Here is a 22,564-nt window from a genome sequence, read left to right as displayed (position 1 = left end):
AGACATCTGACAAAGGGAGGTTGTCCTAAAAGGGCTTAGACCAGTTTCCCTCTAAGGCAGGGGTGGGGAACCTCCGGCCCGCGGGCCGCATCCGGCCCCTGAGACCTCCCGATGCGGCCTGCGGCCCGCAGCTCCCCTGTGATGCTCGCCGCTCTGCTGGGGAAGAAGCCGGCATACACCGCATCCTCCGGTGTCTGTGACAGCTGGCGGACACCGGAGGATGCTGTCTGTGCCGGCTTCTTCCCCAGCAGAGCGGCGCGTGTCTTTAGTCTCTTGCGGGCCGCGCGCGATGACGTCATTTCATCGCGCGCCGCCTGCAGGAGAAGACCGGCACAGAGGACCTGGGAGAGAAGAGGACATGGACTGCGTGGGAGCGGAGGTAAGGTGAGTGGGATGTTTATTTTTTTATTTGGGGGTTAACTAGGATCCCAGGGACATGACTGATGGGGGGGGGACAACTAGGCTACCAGGGACATGACTGATGGGGGGGACAACTAGGCTACCAGGGACATGACTGATGGGGGGGACAACTAGGATCCCAGGGACATGACTGATGGGGGGGGGGGGGGACAACTAGGCTACCAGGGACATGACTGATGGGGGGGGGAAAACTAGGCTACCAGGGACATGACTGATGGGGGGGGACAACTAGGCTACCAGGGACATGACTGATGGGGGGGACAACTAGGCTACCAGGGACATGACTGATGGGGGGGGGGGAATAACTAGGCTACCAGGGACATGACTGATGGGGGGGGGGAATAACTAGGCTACCAGGGACATGACTGATGGGGGGGGACAACTAGGCTACCAGGGACATGACTGATGGGGGGACTAACTAGGCTACCAGGGACATGACTGATGGGGGGGGAATAAACTAGGCTACCAGAGACATGACTGATGGGGGGGGGGAATAACTAGGCTACCAGGGACATGACTGATGGGGGGGAATAACTAGGCTACCAGAGACATGACTGATGGGGGGGGGATAACTAGGCTACCAGGGACATGACTGATGGGGGGGAATAACTAGGCTACCAGAGACATGACTGATGGGGGGGGGAATAACTAGGCTACCAGGGACATGACTGATGGGGGGGACAACTAGGCTACCAGGGACATGCCTGATGGGGGGGGGGATAACTAGGCTACCAGGGACATGACTGATGGGGGGGGGAATAACTAGGCTACCAGAGACATGACTGATGGGGGGGGGGAATAACTAGGCTACCAGAGACATGCCTGATGGGGGGGAATGACTAGGCTACCAGAGACATGACTGATGGGGGGGAGGGACAACTAGGCTACCAGGGACATGCCTGATGGGGGTTAACTAGGCTACCAGGGACATGCCTGATGGGGGGGGGGAATAACTAGGCTACAGGGACATGCCTGATGGGGGGGGGGGACAACTAGGCCACCAGGGACATGACTGATGGGGTGGACAACTAGGCTACCAGGGACATGACTGATGGGGGGGACAACTAGGCTACCAGAGACATGACTGATGGGGGGGGACAACTAGGCTACCAGAGACATGACTGATGGGGGGGGACAACTAGACTACCAGGGACATGACTGATGGGGGGATAACTAGGCCACCAGGGACATGACTGATGGGGGAGACAAACTAGGCTACCAGAGACATGACTGATGGGGGGGGAATAACTAGGCTACCAGGGACATGACTGATGGGGGGGGAATAACTAGGCTACCAGGGACATGACTGATGGGGGGGGGGACAACTAGGCTACCAGGGACATGACTGATGGGGGGGACAACTAGGCTACCAGAGACATGACTGATGGGGGGGGAATAACTAGGCTACCAGGGACATGCCTGATGGGGTTAACTAGGCTACCAGGGACATGACTTGGGGGTTAACTAGACTACAAGGGGCATCACTGGGGGTTAACTACAATAGCAGGGGCACTAGGGGAACAATACTATGCCTTGTCCTGGGTGCTGCAAACCCCCGCTACTAACTGCCGCGCACGGTATGCGGCCCTCGAATGATTTTATTAATGCCCGACCGGCCCTCGACATGGAAAAGGTTCCCCACCCCTGCTCTAAGGTAAGAATGAGTTAACTTCACTTCCTGGTGGGGGGTTGAGGGGGGGGGGAGAGAAAGGGAAGGGGGGCAGATAGGTGATTGAAACAATTACAAAGTTATATAACTTTGTAATATGCCTCAATTACTGGGAAAAAGCTTTTCACCAGAGTTGTCCTTTAATTACAAACCACATCTGAACTGGAGACAAGAGTGGTGTTGTCTCTGGAAGAAAGTGGCCATGTTATTGTAGCTCTGGATAACCCTTTTAAGGGGACAAGACACAAGATCCCCTTTCTTAATATCCCCCACAATCTTACACTTGTGTCACCAACAGCACATCAGGGATAACTCCTTTCCTTTTTTTCACCTACAGAGCCACAAGCCCTTATTTTTTTGCGCCACTAATTATTGTACTTTGCAATGACAGACTTAATTTTTCCATAAAATATGCTGCAACACCAGAAAAAAATTTGCATGGTGAAATTGAAAATAAAATGCTTTTTTTTTTTTATTTGGGGGGGAGGGAGGTTTGTGTTTATACCGTTTGCCCTATGGTAAAAACTATATTCTATGTTCCTCAAGTCAGTCCGATAACAATGATTTGTAACTTGTATAATTTTTAAAAAATCAAAACCTTTTTAAAAATCTATGTGACTTTTTGATCACTTTTTATTACAATTTTTCTGGATTTGAGGTGATTAAAAATTTTTTAGCAATTTTGCACTTTAGCACGATTGAGCACACAGCAATACCAAATATAACTTCATAAAGAGAATTAAAGATGAGGCACTCACCCCTCCATAAGCAAATGGTTACTTTATTGGCAAATCTTCATAGGTACATGGGACGCGGCGAGTGAGTGAACGGGCAACAGCCTGTTTCGCGTGATGATGTTCACGCTTCCTCTCGGCCCTGACGTCACTCCGTAACCCCTTCCTTTTAACAGTGTAATCATTACAAACACGTGATAATAAAAAATAACAACGTTAAAATATGAAAAGAATAAGAATACTATCCCTATACTGCTGCGATATCTAGAATTCAGTCAACATTTATCTATAACCATGCAGATCAGAGCGGTCGTTTAACCCCATCGGTCCCATCGCTTCCATTCTCATGATTAACTCCGTCTCCTTCCTCAATAACCGTTCATGCCTATTGCCACCCTCCGGGGAATTACCTACATGCAACAATCCCATAAACCGCAATTCAGACGTGTCGCCTCCATGTACTGATCGCATATGCGTTATCACTTTCGGACACCCTTTTTGAGTCCTTACTGATCGTACATGTTCAGCATACCTCTGAAATAGCGGGCGGATCGTCTTCCCAATATAATAGAAACCGCAACTACATAGTAAGGCATAAATCACATAGGTGGTACGGCACGTAATGAAATCCCGTACGGTCCACTGTGCACTACCCAACCGTACCTGTTTAACTGCATCAAGCTGTGTACAATAATTACAACGTCCACACTTATGGCTACCTTGCAATCTCATGCTAGTAAGCCAATTTATGTCTTTCTGTTTTTTTCCTTTGTATCTTCCCAGTACCAGCTCATCACGTATCGTCTTGCACTTTCTAAATGCTAATAGTGGTCTTTGAGTTGTTAACTCTTTAAATGCTTCCTCCCCTTCTAGCACCCTCCAATGTTTATTGATGGCTGTGTGTATTATGTCATTCATGTGGCTATGTTTGAAAATAAATGCCAAGCGATCGGATTTTTCTTTTTTAACTTTCCTCTTATTGATGAGAGTTTTACGGTCCAGGTTAGTTGCCCTCTTTCTAGCCTTCTCAATAATTTCATTAGGATAACCACGATCCCTCAATCTTTTACTTAGGTCATCAGCTTGTTGGTGAAAAGTACTCCCAGAATTATTTATGCGGCGGAGCCGCACGAACTGGCCGTACGGTACCCCACGCTTCACATGGTGTGGGTGGTAGCTACCATAACTCAACAACGTATTAGTAGCAGTGGCTTTACCATAGCCACTAGTCATCAACTTACCATCCACTACTTGTAAATGGACATCAAGGAAGTCCAACTTGTCACCCACGAAATTAGCTGTAAAGGACATATTAAACCGATTGTAATTCATATAGGATATAAACAGTGAGAATTCTTCCTCGGTCCCAGACCAGACTAGTAGAACATCATCGATGTATCTTAAATAAAGGGCTATTTTAGACACGTAGGGGTTCTGTACATTGAAAATTACCTGGCCTCCAACTCTGCCAAATACAAATTAGCAAAAGTTGGTGCCACCGGCGTCCCCATCGCCGTACCAGCTCGCTGACCATACCACTGGTCAGCGAACTGGAAGGCATTATGTTGGAGAACAAACCGTAGCAATTCACTAATAAAGGAAACAAATTTGTCATCACATGTCCCACAGCTCAGCAATCGACGCCGTACAGCCTGTACACCCGCAATACCAAATATATTTGTATTTATAAAATGGGAAAAGAGAGGGTGATTTAAGTTATTAGGGGAAGGGATTTTTTTTATTAATGAAAATTTATTTATATTTTTTTTACACAGTAATTTGAAGGGACTTCAATGCTGTGTATATAATACAGCACTGACCGATTAGATCAGTGCTGTATTACTCTGGTATGCTGCAGACCAGATCTATCGATTACCATGCTGGAATAGGACTTCCGATTCCGGCGCTTATGGGATGGCAGCAGTGTGAGTGAGCTCCTCCACCCTCCGCTCATAATATCGCTCTCCGCTCTGACTCCTGACATTACCGTCCCTGCCGGACCACATCTCTGACTTCTCTAAGTGCCGAGGAGTCGGAGGCACCACTTCATTAAGCGGGGAACCAGTTATACACCTCCCCATAAGCCCTCCTTCATTTACCTCACAGCTCTGTCACAGGGACACCTAAGATGGCGCCGACACGAGGTGCTGCTGCTGAGGCACACACAGAGGAAACACATACCTCACAAACCCCAGTGCCGGACCTCTGTGACACCATAATACCAGGACTAAATATGTCTTGCAAGGCACTGGCAATTCAAGTGTCCAAGATGATATTAAATGACATAAAATCCTCTCTTGAGGCCACCATAGTTTCATCCCTAGCAACCATACAGGGAGATATAGCAACCCATACCTCACAGATTACTGACCTTCAGGAGAGTGTCAGCCTGTTAGAAGATGAAATACATTCTACAAAATAAAACTACAACAGAATATGAATGTCACAGCTTCATTGCAAACAAAGACTGATGATCTAGAGAACCGCTCTAGGCGCAACAATTTACGTATTATAGGTTTACCTGAATCCATTCCAGCCATGCAATTACATGCTATATGTTCTCTAGAAATTCCCCAAGCCTTGGGTATCCCAGGTCACATTACTGTGGAAAGAGCTCACCGTGTGGGACCCCCACCAGCGAAACAAAAGCAAGATGCAAATCAAAAAGAACAGAAACCCAGACAAGTGATTGTCAAGTATCTGAATTATACTGATAAAAACAACATTTTACAAAGCTTTAAAAAATCTACAGTTGATGTTGCAATTCGTGGACACAAAATCCTCATGTTTAATGACTACTCCGCAGCAGTGGTTCAAAAACGTAAAGCTTTTGCACACATTTGCTCGACATTGGTAAAAAATCAAATACGATTTGCTCTTCTTTATCCTGCCATACTGAAAGTTTTCAAATCGGATGGTTCAGCCTCTCTTTACAGTTCTCCTGAGGAAGCCATTTCTTCCCTTAAAGATGTAAAGGGTCTCACTCCACCTATCAGGGGCGTAGCTAGGGGTTCAGCCTAGGGGGGGCGAGTGAGTCTAAGTGGGCCCCCAACCATTGTTACCCATAGGAAATCTCAGCAGGTGACACAGATTTCTGAATAATATAGGGAATATTCTTCTACATTTCTTATAGTGAATAAGGATAAAGAGCAGTGTAAGAGGTTTCTACATCTGAAATATAGAACCACAAAAAAAGTAAAAGGGCTTAAAGGGGTTGTCCGGCGATAAAAAATTATTCACAGAATAACACACATTACAAAGTTATACAACTTTGTAATGTATGTTATGTCTGTGAATGGCCCCCTTCCCCGTGTTTCCCCCCACCCACACTAGACCCGGAAGTGTGGTGCATTATACTCACCGCATCTCGTGTCGTCCACGGTCTCCGATCCTCAGCAGTGACGTCTTCTTCGGGAGGCCAGCGGATCTTCCCGAGTGCCGGCCGCCCTCTGCAGCGTCATCCGAAGCTCAGCCGCGATTGGCTGAGCATAACTGTGCTCAGCCAATCGCGGCTGAGCGGCTGATGACGCGGCCACGTCATCAGCTGCTCAGCCGCGATTGGCTGAGCACAGTTATGCTCAGCCAATTGCGGCTGAGCTTCGGATGACGCTGCAGAGGGCGGCCGGCACTCGGGAAGATCCGCCGGCCTCCCGAAGAAGACGTCACTGCTGAGGATCGGAGACCGTGGTCGGCACGTGACAGGTAATGTATAGCGCACCACACTTCCGGGTACACGGGTGGGGGTGGTGGGACACAGGGAAGGGGGCCATTCACAGACATAACATACATTACAAAGTTGTATAACTTTGTAATGTGTGTTATTCTGTGAATAATTTTTTATCGCCGGACAACCCCTTTAAGATTAGAAAAATATAGCTGCCTTCTTCCACAGACAGCACCACTCTTGTCCTCAGTTTGTGTGTGGTATTCGACTAAAGTGTATGGAGCCAAGTTGTGATACCACACACAACCTAAGAGCAGGGGTGGCGCTGTTTTTGGAAGAAAACAAATATGCTGTTTTTCTTTTAATTCTAGAGAACCCTTTTAACCAGATTATCTTTGCCTAAAAATAATAGTGGTATAGGTAATATGCTTTTAGACATTAAAAGGGGTGAGTTGGTTGTGATTATACATGTATGTACAATCAAAGATATATGATGAGCTGCTAGATATCCACTTCTATCCTATCTATCTATCTCCTATCTATCTCCTATTTATCTATCTATCTATCTCACTATCTATCTATCTATCTATCTATCTATCTCACTATCTATCTCACTATCTATCTATCTATCTCACTATCTATCTCACTATCTATCTATCTATCTATCTATCTATCTATCTATCTATCTATCTATCTATCTCCTATCTATCTATCTCACTATCTATCTATCTATCTATCTATCTATCTATCTATCTATCTATCTCCTATCTATCTATCTATCTATCTATCTCCTATCTATCTATCTATCTATCTATCTATCTATCTATCTATCTATCTATCTATCTCCTATCTATCTATCTATCTATCTATCATCTATCTATCTATCTATCTGATAAGTACTGGAAGACTTGAGATTTTGAAACAGAGGTAATTTACAAATCTATATAAGTTTCTGAAACCAGTTAATTTTAAAAAATAAAAATTGCTGGAGTACCCCTTTAACTTACTTTAGCATAAGGTGTATAGATACCTGCATTTGCAACTACATGATGGAGCAGGTACAGCAAGGGGGTCAAATGTGTTGGGGGCGCTTGTGAAAATGTGGTAAGGGCTAAGCAGTAGAGGGAGGGAGAGCGTTCACCATGGTAAGAGCTCTAAAAAAGGGACACAAGTTAGCATGGCCTCTGAGAGAGTGTGGGTGCTGCATGAGGAGGAAGGCTAGCGATCAGAGTCGATGTGGGGGGCCTTTGGCCCCCGGACCTTACTCAGTTCAGCACTGGGGAAGGAAGGGGGGCTTTCATGAAGATTGGGGTTACTTGGAAGAAGCAGTGTGTTAATTACGGCATAGAGCGGTGTTCTACCAAATACAAAAACATCATTCAGTCACTCACAGAAGGCGGCTTCTCTGCATGGATTGCGATTTTTTATTTTTTTTTTTATATTCAAGGTTGTTCACTTTTCCTTTGGTCTCCATCTGGCCCCGGCCATCATGAAGACTTTTCCGAACATGACTTGTCTCCACAGGATCTGCTAGAGAGACATTTTAGGCTCCTCGCTCCAGCATTATCCTCATCTCTATACAAACTCCCCTGTAGTGTAGCCCCCTCTATGCAGCCTCTGTGTAGTATAGGCCTCTCTGTGGTATTGCCCCCCCTCTCTGGGGTGTAGGCTTCTCTATAGTAATGCCCCCGTGTGTAGTACACTCCTCTCCTCCTCTGTTTAGTACAGACTACGGATGGTCCGAACAGAGTTCGTACGAACCCGAACCATCCGCAATGATTACCGATGTCTTCCCGCTCCGTGCAGCGGGCGGATCCAGCGGGAGGAACACCTGGAAAACTGGGATACAGCCATAGCCATAGGCTGTATCCCAGTTTTCCAGGCGGTCCTCCTGCTGCACGGAGCGGGCAGACAGCGGGAATCCGATGCCGAGCGTTCGGGTTCAGCCGAACCCGAACCTCGGCGGGTTCGGACCATCCCTAGTACAGACCCTTGTGCAGTCTCCATCATACTGAGTACTATTGCTGGAAAAGCTGGGTGACCTCCATCATACTGACTACAGGATACTGGGAAAGCTGTGTGACTTCCATTATAAAATGATGGGAAAGCTGGGTGACCTCCATCATACTAAGTACAAGATGCTGGAAAGCTGGGTGACCTCCATTACACACTGACATACAGGATGCTGGGAAAGCTGGGTGGCCTCCATGACACTGACGACAGGATACTGGGAAAGCTTGGTGACCTCCATTATGCTGACTACAGGACACTGGGAAAGCTGGGTGACCTCCATTATGCTGACTACAGGACACTGGGAAAGCTGGGTGACCTCCATTACACACTGACTACAGCCAGGATGTCACACTCAGTCCCTCCAGCTGTTGCAAGTCAGAGCTGTATATATATATATATATATATATATATATATATATATATGTATGTATATATATCCTGCCGGTCACTTATCACTTATATATCCTGCTGCTCACTTGGTCATATATATATATATATATATATATATATATATATATATATACACATACCGTATATAAACAGCAGTGACCAAGTGAGCAGCAGGAGACATATACTGTGTGTGTGTATATATATATATATATATATATAATATATCTCCTCCTGATCATTTGGTCAGTGGGGTGGGTATGTGGTTCTCTCTGTCTGTCTGTCTGTGTGTTGTCACTCCTCTCACAGTCCGCACTCAGTACCTGACATCTTCCAGCACTCGGCAGCCTCACTCCCTGTCAGAGCTGCTGCTGGACGTCTTCAGTCTCTCCCTGGCAGCCATAGACGGTGAGGATCCCTCCAGCTTCCCTCCCCCTCATACCAGCTCTGTCGGACAGTGAGGGGGAGGGGCCAGCAGCAGCGTGTGAGGAAGAAGCAGGAAGATGCAGGGAGAAGATCCAGCCCTGGCCGGGCTCTGCATCCGACAGCTGAGCGGGCCCCTCAGGAGCAGGGGGCCCGCTATTGTCAGGTGCTGTTGCCTTCTTGGGGGCCCCGGCCACTACAGACATGTGTTAAGGCTGTCTGCAAAAGCAATAGCTTTTGCAGACAGCATTAACAGTCTGAGACCTCAGTGGGCCCCTGCCTGAGTGGGCCCGGGGGCGACCGCCCCCTTTGCCCCCACCAAATTTCGCCACTGCCACCTATTCAAGACAAGCACAAGAGACGAAGTTTGGATAGTCCTACTGACACGGTAGAAATAATGGAATGATTATGAACTCCATCTCTATTCTGTTGAACGCTATGCTGCTCATTAAAACTGAGTATTTTTTCTCTATTTAGTCCTATATATGTTGACTAAATACTATATTAGGGACACCTTGTTACTACATTATTATTTTCTTTAGTCTAGGTAGTAATGCATTTGGTGGTGTGTGTGTCTGTGTGTAAGTATGTATTTATGTATGTATAAATGTATATGTGTGTGTGCATGTATATGTATGTATATGTATAATTCCACCTTGTATGGTTTTAGGTTTAAGTACAACTTCTTTAAGTACTAATCATTATATACTGGCTCTCCCTTTTATTTTATTTATTTGCTTCCCTGTGACAACTCACACATTTCTCAGGAGGGTAGGGATGTGTATGTCTTTAATTTTAATATATACTCATTTAGTGGAGCGGAGGTTGATGTGACCTCTCCACCAGTTATTTCTTTCTCTTTATTTCTTCTCCATAATGCGGAGTTTGCGAATGCTCCGAACATTGGACAATACGAAAAAAGTGAAGTCCACATCTCACTTTATTCGCTTAGTTTATATTGTTAACTGTTTTATTCTTAGGTATATCACCTTAAGTTTGTCTGAAAATGCTACATGCTATCGTCTTTTTCTGCCTGAAAGGGTTACCCACTATGTTATTGTGCTTCCAGGGTCTCTTCTTAACACCTCCTCTTCTATTAATATTGTATGAAATTAATCACTTGGAATGTTAAGGGACTACGTTCCCCATCTAAGAGGACTTCTATACTGAAACACCTTAAGAGACTTAGGGCCGATATAGTATTATTGCAAGAAACACAATTAACTGAGTCGGATTATTTCAGACTCAAACGTTTTTGGGTGGGTGCAGTTTATGGTTCACCAGCTATTAACCGTAAAGGCGGGGTAGTTATTCTTACACATAAAAATTTAGCCTGTACGGTATTATCTCAATATCAAGATGACGAAGGCAGGATATGTCATCTTCTTATTGACACTTCAGCGGGCAAATATAGCATATATAACTTTTATGGTCCCAACACTCAGAGACCTGATTTTTTTTTTAAATTGGAAAACCTCATTCTGCAAGATGACAATAATCTTAAAATAGTTGGTGGAGACCTAAATACTGTTCTTAATACAACTGAAGATAGAAAAAGAACTAAGACCCCTACTGTATATACTTCATCAGATAATATTTTATCCAACTTCCTTAATTCTACCTCCCTATCTGATTCTTGGCGTCATCTACACCCAGATGGTAGAGAATACTCTTTTTACTCTCACTCCCAAACGGCCTGGTCAAGAATAGACTACTGTTTAGTGTCACCGGACTCTCTTGGCAGAGTAGAAGACTCTGAAATTCATGATATAGTAATTTCGGATCACTCCCCTGTTAGTTTACAATTAAGAGATATTTTTCAGAAGGGATCCGATATTATTTGGAGATTTCCTTCTCATTTAGCTAATGATGAATCATTTATCAAACTATTAAAAAAATGGTGGTCAGACTTTTATTCTAACAATGCTCAACATACACAATCCCCAATACTTTTCTGGGAGACTGCAAAAGCAGTTCTAAGGGGCCAAATCATTTCTTATGTGGCTGCCCAGAAACGTGAAGCACGTAAAAACTATCTTCAACTTTCCCAAGATCTGCGCTCTACATACACTCTTTTCCTGTCTTCCCCTACAGATGACAATAAATCTAAATGGACAGCAGCTAGACAAGCTTTCGAAATTGCACAGGAAAAACTCAATGCTATATATAGAGATCAATACATATCCCGTTTATTCCGCTATGGTAATAAATCAGGGAAAATGTTAGCTAACCTTGCTAAAGGTCGTAGACCTACTACACATATCCCTGCTCTCAAAGATACAGCGGGTAATATACAAAAAGATCCTAAAGTCATATCACAACTTTTACAACAATTTTACTGCTCACTATATTCCAAAGATAGGCTTGATCAAGCTGCTGGTAAGAACTTTCTAGAGTCATTAACTCTACCGTCTCTTGACACACCTTCTCTTGATTCTCTCAACACCCCAGTCACATTGGAGGAAATTACTGCCACTATCTCTACACTTAAAAATAACAAAGCTCCAGGCCCTGATGGCTATAGTGCGGAATTTTATAAACCTATGTCTTCTGTCATCTCCCCCACTCTTCTTTCTACTTTCCAAACTATTCTGACTGACCATCACATGCTCCCCTCGGGAGATACTGCATATATCAAAATACTACACAAACAGGGGAAGGATCCGACATCTCCTAATTCGTACAGGCCAATCTCTTTAATAAATGTAGACCTAAAATTGTTGGCAAAGATTATGACCAATAGATTGGCAGACATCCTACCATCACTAATAGGCAGCCATCAAGTTGGCTTTATAAAAGGACGTTCTGGTGTCACTAATATAAGAACGGTACTAGCGGCCCAGTCTGGTGTCCAATCTGGGGGTTGTTCCAGCCACTCTCCAGGTCTGTTGGCAATTGACGCCGAAAAGGCTTTTGATAATATCAGCTGGGAGTGGCTGGACATGACCTTAACAAAATTTGGTATCACAGGTCAATTCAAAGATTTTATTTCCACAATATACACATCTCCGAAAGCTAGAATTCATACCCCGGGTTTCCTTTCAGATAGCTTTCCCTTACAAAAAGGTACCAGACAGAGTTGCCCCCTATCCCCTCTATTGTTCAATTTGGCGATGGAGCCTCTGGCTAGATATCTTATTTCTTCTGACTTTTTCTCAGGCATACCGGTTAGTTCCCAAGTCATCAAAGTTACATGCTTTGCTGATGATACTTTAATATATTTAGATAACCCAGATCTACATGTTCCGGCAGTATTAGATGCCTTAAAATTTTTTGGTTCCTTCTCTGGGTATAGAATCAATATACATAAAAGTCAACTTCTTTACCTAACTCCACATAAAAGGTCTACTTCAGGTCCTGCGGGGGTCTCCATTGCTAAATCCTATATTACTTATCTTGGAATCCAGATTGGCAGAACTCCCTCCTCACTATATTCCCTGAACTATCGCCCTATAATTGAGAGAATAAAACAAGATCTCCAGAGATGGGAATCTCTACCATTGTCAATTCTAGGCCGTACCCACTTAATCAAAATGATGTGTTTTGGAAAACTGTTATATCCAATGCAAACAATACCCCCTTTACTCAAACATTCTGACGTTTCCCTACTCCAATCATATTTCACTAAATTTATTTGGCAATCAAAGAGACCTCGTATTGCCTATTCCACTCTCTGTCTCCCTACTTCTAAAGGTGGCGCTCAATGCCCAGATATTAGATTATATAATTTAGCCGCTCTCTTTCGCCATGCTAAAGATTAGATTATGGACACGTCATACCCACCTGACTCAGACAAATTGGATTACTCAGAGTGGCAGAGTGCACATGTTTCTTCTGTTGGGGATCTGCTGGATACTAATTCCAACACTTTCTTATCATGGGATATCATCAGAACACGATTTAAATTGTCTTCATTTAATTTACCTCAATACGATTCTATAATTGAATTTCTTACTTCCAGAGTACGGGACATAGCAGAAGCAGAATGTGAAATAGAATTTGATAATCTATTCCCAACACCACCAGTTCATAATTCTTTATCACATACATATGGAGAACTTAAATCACGCTCTCAAAAGAATTTATCTAGACAATTTTTTTTTTAAAATGGTCCTCCGTAATTTTTTCAGAGGATCTGACCCAACAAATATTGAGAGGATCTCAACTAGTGCATTCTGCCACTCCCAATGTGGTTCTACGTGAAATACATTTCCGCTTTATACACAAGGCTATATATGCCTTTAATATTCCTTTTTCCAACTTCCACACTTCTCACATAAACAGTTGCCCGAAATGTTCACTTCCTAAAGCAGACTTGTTTCATTGTGCCTGGGCATGCACGCGAGTGCAGGAATTTTGGGACTCTGTGCGGCTCTATCTTTTGTCCACTTGGGGCCATGCCATACCACTTCTCCCTCTTAGTTATCTTTTTCATTTTATTGATATAGACTCTACTACTCCCTCTCCTAAATTACTTACTTCTAAAGGAATTCATTTAACTCTATTAGTTTCCCTAAAATGTTTATTAAGACACTGGATACTGGATACTCTACCAGACATTTCTGAGGTAATCTCCGCTCTGAAGGAGATCTTTCATTGGGAACTTTTGGATGTATTGCGCACCAAAGAAAAATCAACAAAAACATTTATGTCCAAATGGACACAATTTCTAATTCATGATTTTACTATAGAAGAGAGAGACTCTGTCATTAATCAATTTAAGGACACTGATTGGTATTGCATGGCCGCCCAAAAGGGAACTCTGGGAGCACTCCAAATATCTTAAGCTTTTCCCTTTCTCTGTTAAAGACAATTCTCTCCATTCTATTGGTAGCATATTTGAATATCTGACATCTATACCATGTTTAAGGTGATATTATAGGTTACTGTTTTTCTACCTATGTTTTTGGTAAGACTATGTTGTATTGTATATGATAATATGTCTTTTAAGGTTATTACAAAGGCTCATAGTATCTGTATGACATTGTAAACATACAATTCTATGTTGCCTGTGAGCGACTTTCTTTTTGAATATGTAATGAATTTTCAATATGTATGTTCAAATATTAAATAAGCAACTAATAAAATATCGTTTAAAAAAAAAAAAAACATGCTGGAATCAGCATCATTCCAATGCTGAGGCCCAGTGGGGTAAGTGCAGTGATTGGGCCGCCTCCACTAACTGCCGTGGTCCAGGCTACTAATAGCAGCTGGGATCACAGCGGTTGAGAGCTGAGTCACCGTGCAGCCCTCCTCTGAACTTCCCTACCCGACCCAGGACAGACAGTTAGGTTCTGGGTTGTGAAGGGGTTAATATGCGACACAAATATAAAGAAACCAGTGTTTTTTTCAAACCACTTTATATGGTAGCCTATAATCTTCAGATAAGTTCATAAGGAAACTTGAGTAATTAAAGGGGTAGTGCGGCACTACAATTATTCACTAAATAACACACATTACAAAGTTATACAACTTTGTAATGTATGTTATGTTAGTGAATGGCCCCCTTCCCCGTGTTTCCCCCCACCCACGCTAGACCCGGAATGTAGTGCTCTATACTCACCTGATTCGCATCGACCCCCGTCCGCCATCTTGGGACAATGATGTCATCTTCGGGAGGCCCGGCCAAACCGCTCCGACCGTCCCTCGTGCCAGCCCCCCTCTGCCGGATCATCAGCTGCTCAGCCGCGATTGGCTGAGCATAACTGTGCTCAGCCAATCGCGGCTGAGCAGCTGATGACGCCGCAGAGGGCGGCCGGCTTGAAGGAGGGCTGGTGCAGTCCGGCCGGCCTCCCGAAGATGACATCATTGTCCCAAGATGGCGGACCGGGGTCAACACGAATCAGGTGAGTATAGAGCACTACACTTCCCTTACGTCCCATTGGCATCACAACATATGGGGTATATTCACCCCTGCGAGCCCCTGGGACGAAGGAATATTTAATGAAAATAACAAATTAAATTTTAATCCCGTCCTCCATGAGGTATAAATAGGCTCCACCTCCCCCTAGACCTCAGTCTTTTTTTTACTTTGTTTGCTGCTAGCCCTAGGGGACTTTGTCCCTCCTCCGATTTATATGTTATGTACCTGTTGTTTTCAGGTTTTCCCTTTAGGTAATGATTGCTGGGATGCGGCTGGAGCTGGCGTCCAGGTAGTATCTTTATACAGTGGTACCTTGGTTTAAGAGTAACTTGGTTTAAGAGCGTTTTGGTTTAAGAGCTCACAGTTTTTCAAAATTGTGACTTGGTTTAAGAGCATTGCTTTGGTTTAAGAGCTTCCTGTACTAGGTGGGAGGGGGAGCGGAGAAGGGACATGGTCTGCACAGCGGGGTCTACAGCCCTGTACTCTGACCAGGGAAGTCTCCCTTACCTTCCAAATCATAGCAGATCCACTTCAGGCTGGGGCTTGCATCAGGGGACAGGACTGTGGAGGTAATCTCTTCATAGCTGTAACCCCTCTCTCCCTGGACAGAGAGCGCTGCATGTATGTGCCCACATCTGCCCTGATCATTCCTTCATGCTCCCTGCAGTCTCTGTCAGTCCTGATTGGTCCATGCTGAAGACCTCTGACAGCAGCCCTGCTTTTCTTTCTAGCCTGTTGTACTACGCTACTGCATTATGGGGATCTGCAGTTCCATCCTGTATCTAAAAATTGCTGCTGTTTTTCAGGTTTATGCAGTTACTATACATTATACTCCACATGCTGATCGCTATACTGTACAGTAACTTATAATATCACATATTCTGCTGTTTATAAATGTTTGTTTCATTTGTTTTTTTATATTATTCAGAATATAAAATCATTATTTTTGGGGTGTAGAACAAATTGTTTGCATTTCAATGATTTCTTATGGGAATATTTGCCTTGGTATAAGAGTGGATTTGGATTACAAGCGCGGTCCCGGAACCAATTATGCTCGTAATCCAAGACACCACTGTATTTGCCTTTGCTGTCCTAGTTTTCAAGTTTTCTTACCTAGTGCGTCTTGGAACGCACTCTGCGTGTCACTGGCCGTTGGCGTCACTTCTGCTCACGCTTGGAACGCATCGGTGCTGCATGCGTCTGAGCACTGCGGCTCTTTTCTATACATGTGGTTGTGCAGAGAATCTGTTGCAGATAAATGACAACCTGATAAGTGCATATTCCACAGATCATTGTGCTGGCCAAGTAACTGATTACTCACCATATGGTGATATATGTAGTTGATGAACAATTAGCCTTAGGTCACAAATGTGGCGTTGTCCTGCCCGCGATGTAAGGCACGACAGCAAGGTTAAGACCTGGGAGGCAGGAGGGAGTATACCCCCTTGTTTGGATGATGAATTTGGCAGCTAAGGCATAAACAAATTATAATAGTAATCATAAAGAGGGAAACTCATATAAATAGGACAAATCCCCAATAAATAGGGGAATATGTATAAATAAATAAGGAACAAACTGATAGGACTTACATTTAGAAATGTCTGAGCATGTCAATGATGTGTGGCATGCCGTCGGGGCTATATTCTCAAGGGAAAGAGATGCTGTGTCCCTTTCTCAGATGCTCGACATGCAGGCTAAAAAGGTGATACACTTAGGTTAAGAGGTAGCAATGGAGATACGGTCTCAGAGGGAGAAATGGTGTAAAAAAGAATCAGTGAACTTACATCTAGTTGTGCAGAGGCAGCATCCTGTCCTGAGGCGCCTGGTGTGCAGCTGCCGAGAGCTGCTTTATATGGGTAAAGGAGATACATGCCGGCGGTCACATTAGAGAGGGGGCACATGATCGTGTGTGATGACGTCATCGCCCGCACATGTGCAGTACAGCCCCTAGTGTCCAGTGTACTGGCAATGTCGTGGGCAAGTAGTCTTATGCGTTCCTGTTGGTTTGTGACCATAGTTTAGACAGAGAAATGTTCTGAAGATCATTTACATTGTCTACAGACCTAAGGGAGGTGGTTTAAATAAGAGTTTGATTTAAGTTAGATAATGTTCGAAGTCAAAAAAGGAGGAAAAGTATGTCATATAAATATGGGTGGCACATCCAAGATGTTAAATAACTATATCTCTCATAAATAAATGCAATAAATCTTTATTAAAGGGAACCAATCACCCCGAAAATCAATGTAAAGACAAGGATATGTGCTGATAGATCACCCAGCACACTTCCCAAATATGCCCCTGTAACCTCTGTGCCCCCCTCAATGAGACAGTAATCTTACTTTGTTCTTGTCACGCGCTGTATGTAAATTTTTGCTAAGTAGTCCTGGTGGGCGTATGTAGTCCTGGTGGGCGTATGTAGTCACGGTCCGGGGGCGTATGTAGTCGCGGTCTTCGGCTGTAATCACGCCCAGAGGGGCGTGATTCGGCGGCTTGCGGTCCAGTGACGTCATCCGGCGGCTTGCGTTCCGCGTCGCGGCCGCGCCGACGTGTTCGGGAACCACGCGCATGCGCAGTACGTCAGCGTCGTCTCCCGCCGTACTGCACATGACGGGAATAGCCTCAAACTCACTTAGCGCCGGAGATCGTCGCTGGAGGCTGTGTTTCACCTGCTGGGCTCACCTCATTTCCTCTCTCTGCAGAAATTTGGTATTCCTCATCACTTCTTTCTACACTGCCACCAATGATTTACTTTGCAAACTCTCCCTGTCACCAATGATTTTATTTGCAGGTCCCCACTGCCACCAATGATTTTATTTGCAGGTCCCCACTGCCACCAATGATTTTATTTGCAGGTCCCCACTGCCACCAATGATTTTATTTGCAGGTCCCCACTGCCACCAACGATAATCCCCCTCACTGCCACCAACGATTAACCCCCCCACTGCCACCAACGATTAACCCCCTCACTGCCACCAACGATTAACCCCCTCACTGCCACCAACGATTAACCCCCTCACTGCCACCAATGATTAACCCCCCACTGCCACCAATGATTAACCCCCTCACTGCCACCAATGATTAACCCCCCACTGCCACCAATGATTAACCCCCTCACTGCCACCAATGATTAACCCCCCACTGCCACCAACGATAATCCCCCTCACTGCCACCAACGATTAACCCCCCCACTGCCACCAACGATTAACCCCCTCACTCCCACCAACGATTAACCCCCTCACTGCCACCAACGATTAACCCCCTCACTGCCACCAATGATTAACCCCCCACTGCCACCAATGATTAACCCCCTCACTGCCACCAATGATTAACCCCCCACTGCCACCAATGATTAACCCCCTCACTGCCACCAATGATTAACCCCCCACTGCCACCAATGATTAACCCCCTCACTGCCACCAATGATTAACCCCCCACTGCCACCATTGATTAACCCCCTCAATGCCACCAATGATTCCCACCCCACCCCCCCACTGCCACCAACGATTAACCCCCTCACTGGCACCACTGATTAACCCCCCACTGCCACCAACGATAATCCCCCTCACTGGCACCAATCATAACCCCCCCCCCCCCAACCACTCACTGCCAACAATAATTGCATTAGCACCTCATGTTATGGTGCGTTTATACAGAGAGATTTATCGGCCAGATTTTTGAAGCCAAAGCCAGGAATGGATCTGAGAAAAGGAGAAGTCTCATCCCTTCATTTATGACCTGTTCTCTGTTTATAGTCAGTTCCTTCTTTTGGCGTCAAAAACCTGTAAGATAAATCTCTCTGTGTAAACGCACCATAACTTAAAACACTCAGTACAGTATAACAACACAATCCTATTGAAGATGAGCTGCGTTTATATTTTTTATAATAAAATATTTTAAAAAATCGGTTGTCTGTGTTTTTTTTTTAATTACTCCCTTTGACATATTTAGTAGTGGAAAACGTATCGTGTACGGCATCCATTACTAAGCCTATGCATGGTGGTAAGCTCTAATTTAGCTATCACTAACCCACAATTTATTACCCCAGTATCCAATGCCACAGGTCTACTGGGAAGAGCCATGCACCAGCAGACCAAGAGCGTCAATAAACTGGCGCTCTGGGTCTGAGACGGTGGAAGGCTGGTATTATTAGGCTGGGGGGGGGGGGCAAAATAAATGGCTCCTCCCATCCTGGTCTTACCAGGCTGCTGCTGTTTGGTTTTTAACCTGGCTGGTTATGAAGCACACGTACTGTATACAGTTACTGAGCATCCAACATCATGTAATGGCTGCAGCAGAAGCCAAATACCATATCAATATATTTTTTATTAACGGGGTTATCGTCTTGCAGAGGTGGGTAGTTATTTATCTGGGTGCTTTCTCCCCTGTGTGTATTCACTCTCTGCCTGTCAATCGTCCACTCAGAGTGCGCTGACAGCCATAGATCTGTAATAAACACTGAAGAAAAGCCGCCCAGATGGTTAACTTCCCACCCACCTCTGCCTGCTGCACTATAAACTAATTTTCTCTTTTAGGCCCAGTTCTCACTGAGCAATAACGTTGGAATCGCTCCAAAGCGGAATTCCGCCTAGCTCAGTGTCCTGCTTTAAGCGAATGAAAGAGCAGCACACTCGTCCGCTTCCTCTCCGCTAAAATAACTAACATGTTAGCCCTTTTAGCGGCGGCTGTAGCCGACGAGTGCGCACCCGACTCAAAACAGCACACTGAGCGCGGAAGGAAAGCTCTTACGCGGAATTGCGACGTTATTACTGTGTGGACGCTGACTTAGGGTGCGTGCACACTATGTAATTGCCGCGGCGGCTCACATTTCCGCCAGAGCCATAGACACTGTTTTGTGCACGGGCGGATTCCGCGTTCCGTCAAAAGAATTGACATGCATTGGCGGATTCACCATTCTGCTGAAAGAATCGAGACGTCAATTATTTTGTCGGATAGAGTAATTACACTGCCATATAATGTGCGTACAGGCAACGGAATTTGGCTGAATTTGAGATAATTAATCAGTGTGAACCCACCCTAATACAGTTTATGTTGCAGCAGCTATATGCTGTGGGCTGTTCAGGAGCTGTATACAGTGCTCCTGGAAACCATTTTTGTCCAATTGTGTTTATTGTTTCCCTTGATGTAGGTTACCTCCTAATTTTCCTAACGAGCTATGTGAAAAAACAAGCATCAGCTGCTTAGAAATACATGATTTGGTATGCCCATTTATTTCTGTGCTACATATCATAAAAAAAAATTTTTCTCACCACAGAAACAAGCTTCCATCGAGGTCTGCTACTGCCTGGATATTTCCATAACTCTGTTTGTGTGGCTTACTCTGACAGTAATTTGATGGTTAGTGATAGCTATTTGATAAGCTAAGAATAAGTGTCAGCTTACTAAGTGATGCCCTTAGTGATTATTGAATTCCCATTTGTAATCAATTCAATCTCTGACAGCTGCTTCTCTTCATTTTAATGTAAATTTGATCAATACTAGACTAAAAAAATCTTACAGCTGTTAAAGTGAAACAATGAGTCAGTTTGGGCTGATATGGTTCCCTGGAGCAATGTATAAAGCTCCTGCAGCATCCCCAGCACGTACCGTCCGCACCTGGAGCAGAAGCTTCATATCTGAGAAAATTTGACTGCCCCAGTTTGTGACTAGATACGGGTAGGGAGGGAGTCATGCTGGGTGGATCCCCGCCCATATATATAGTCACAGTGCTTTGACTGTCAGCGTGCTCAGAGGGGATGAATGACAGGCAGAGAGGTCCGTTACTGGCTTCTCTGCCTGTCATTCACTCCCTCTGAGCACGGTGAAAGGCATAGCGCTGTGTATAAAGCCCTTGTCTAACACCAACCTACAGTGTGTAATTTTGAGGTAAGCACTTATTAAAAAAATAAATCAATTATTATTGCTGTCTCATATTTTTTTTAATTTTTTTCAGTTTTATGTATCATCATTTCATATATGTCACAGCCGCGGCGGCGTCCCGCGTTCCGGGCCGCCGCCGCGACCGCTTCCTGCCCCATGCAGCAGCCGGTGTCCATAGTCGGGGACCCGGCGCTGCTATCACCTCGGCCCCGGGGGGCGCCTCACCTCTCCACGCTCCTGTCTCCCGCTGTGCCGGCCGGCGCGCGCGTCCCCGCCTCCTAGGGCGCGCGCGCGCCGGCTGTCTCAGATTTAAAGGGCCAGTCCGCACCTAATTGGTAGTTGCACCCAATCACTCCCCTATAAATCCCAGCATGCCCTGTCCCTGGGGTTGGAGCCTCTACATGCTTCCCATAGCGTTTGGCCCAGCTCCCTGTTGTTCCTGTGTCCTGTCCGTTACCTGGTCCCAAGTCCCTGTTCCTGAGTCCTGTCCGTTACCTGGTCCCAAGTCCCTGTTCCTGGTTCCTGTTCCCCTGTCACTCCACCTGTTCCCGTGTCCAGCCTGTCACGTGCTCTCTCATCTGCAGACTATTGCCTGTGCCATCTCCTGCCACGCCTCGCCTGCCGACACCAGCAACCAAGCCAGGGGTAGCGACCTGGGGGTCGCCTGCCGCAGCAAGTCCATCCCGCCTTGCGGCGGGCTCTGGTGAAAACCAGCGGCCCCTTAGACTCCGCTCCCTGGTGAGGTTTGTGCCATCGCTGGTGCCGGTCCAGTGGATCCACTACTCCGGGCGTTACAGTAGGCTCCAACCATGGATCCCGGCGAGGTGCCCGATCTCCGTGACGTCGCCAGAGTGGTCACTCAGCAGGCGCAACAAATCCAGAAACAGTCACAGCAGATCCAGCAACTCACTGCCGCCTTACAGCAGCAGACTACTGCCCAGCGCACACCACCTCCTGACGCTTCTTCTTCACTCCGACTGGCCCTCCCAAGCAAGTACTCTGGGGACTCTAAGTTGTGCAGAGGATTCTTGACTCAGTGCACCATGCACATTGAACTTTTGAGTAGTCAGTTTTCCACCGAGCGCTCTAAAGTGGCTTTCATCATCAGCCTATTAGAAGGTAGAGCCCTGGCCTGGGCCACGCCACTGTGGGACCGTGATGATCCAGTTGCTGCCAATCTCCGGGCCTTCCTATTCGAGTTTCGCTCCGTCTTTGAGGAACCTGCCCGTGCTTCTTCAGCCGAGACTGCTCTCCTCAACCTCTCTCAAGGCAGCTCCTCTGTTGGTGACTACGCCATCCAGTTCCGCACCCTGGCAGCCGAATTGGACTGGAACGAGGCCGCCCTATTGGCCACCTTCAAGAAGGGCCTGTCTAGTCGTGTGAGAGACGTGCTCGCTGCCCGAGACCTGCCTACCTCCCTGAACGAACTCATTCTACTGGCCACCCGAGTTGATACTCGTTTTCGGAGAGGGAGGAGGAGGTTCGGCATGAACATTTACTAACCCGTTCCCGTC

General features: G+C 45.6%; 1 long non-coding RNA gene across 1 annotated transcript; it reads right to left on the bottom strand.

Annotated features, from left to right (window-relative positions):
* Positions 1–2,853: 2,853 nt before the first annotated feature.
* Positions 2,854–17,014, bottom strand: LOC138787167 (uncharacterized). Its single transcript, XR_011362316.1, has 6 exons — positions 16,958–17,014; positions 16,763–16,867; positions 16,495–16,642; positions 16,287–16,418; positions 4,065–4,121; positions 2,854–2,989 (listed from the first exon to the last, which is right to left on the bottom strand). It is a non-coding gene; the product is annotated as an uncharacterized lncRNA (long non-coding RNA).
* Positions 17,015–22,564: the final 5,550 nt, after the last annotated feature.

The sequence above is a fragment of the Dendropsophus ebraccatus genome, chromosome 3 (assembly GCF_027789765.1).
Source record: "Dendropsophus ebraccatus isolate aDenEbr1 chromosome 3, aDenEbr1.pat, whole genome shotgun sequence".
Classification (NCBI taxonomy): domain Eukaryota; kingdom Metazoa; phylum Chordata; class Amphibia; order Anura; family Hylidae; genus Dendropsophus; species Dendropsophus ebraccatus.
This window is presented reverse-complemented; position numbering and strand designations above follow the sequence as displayed.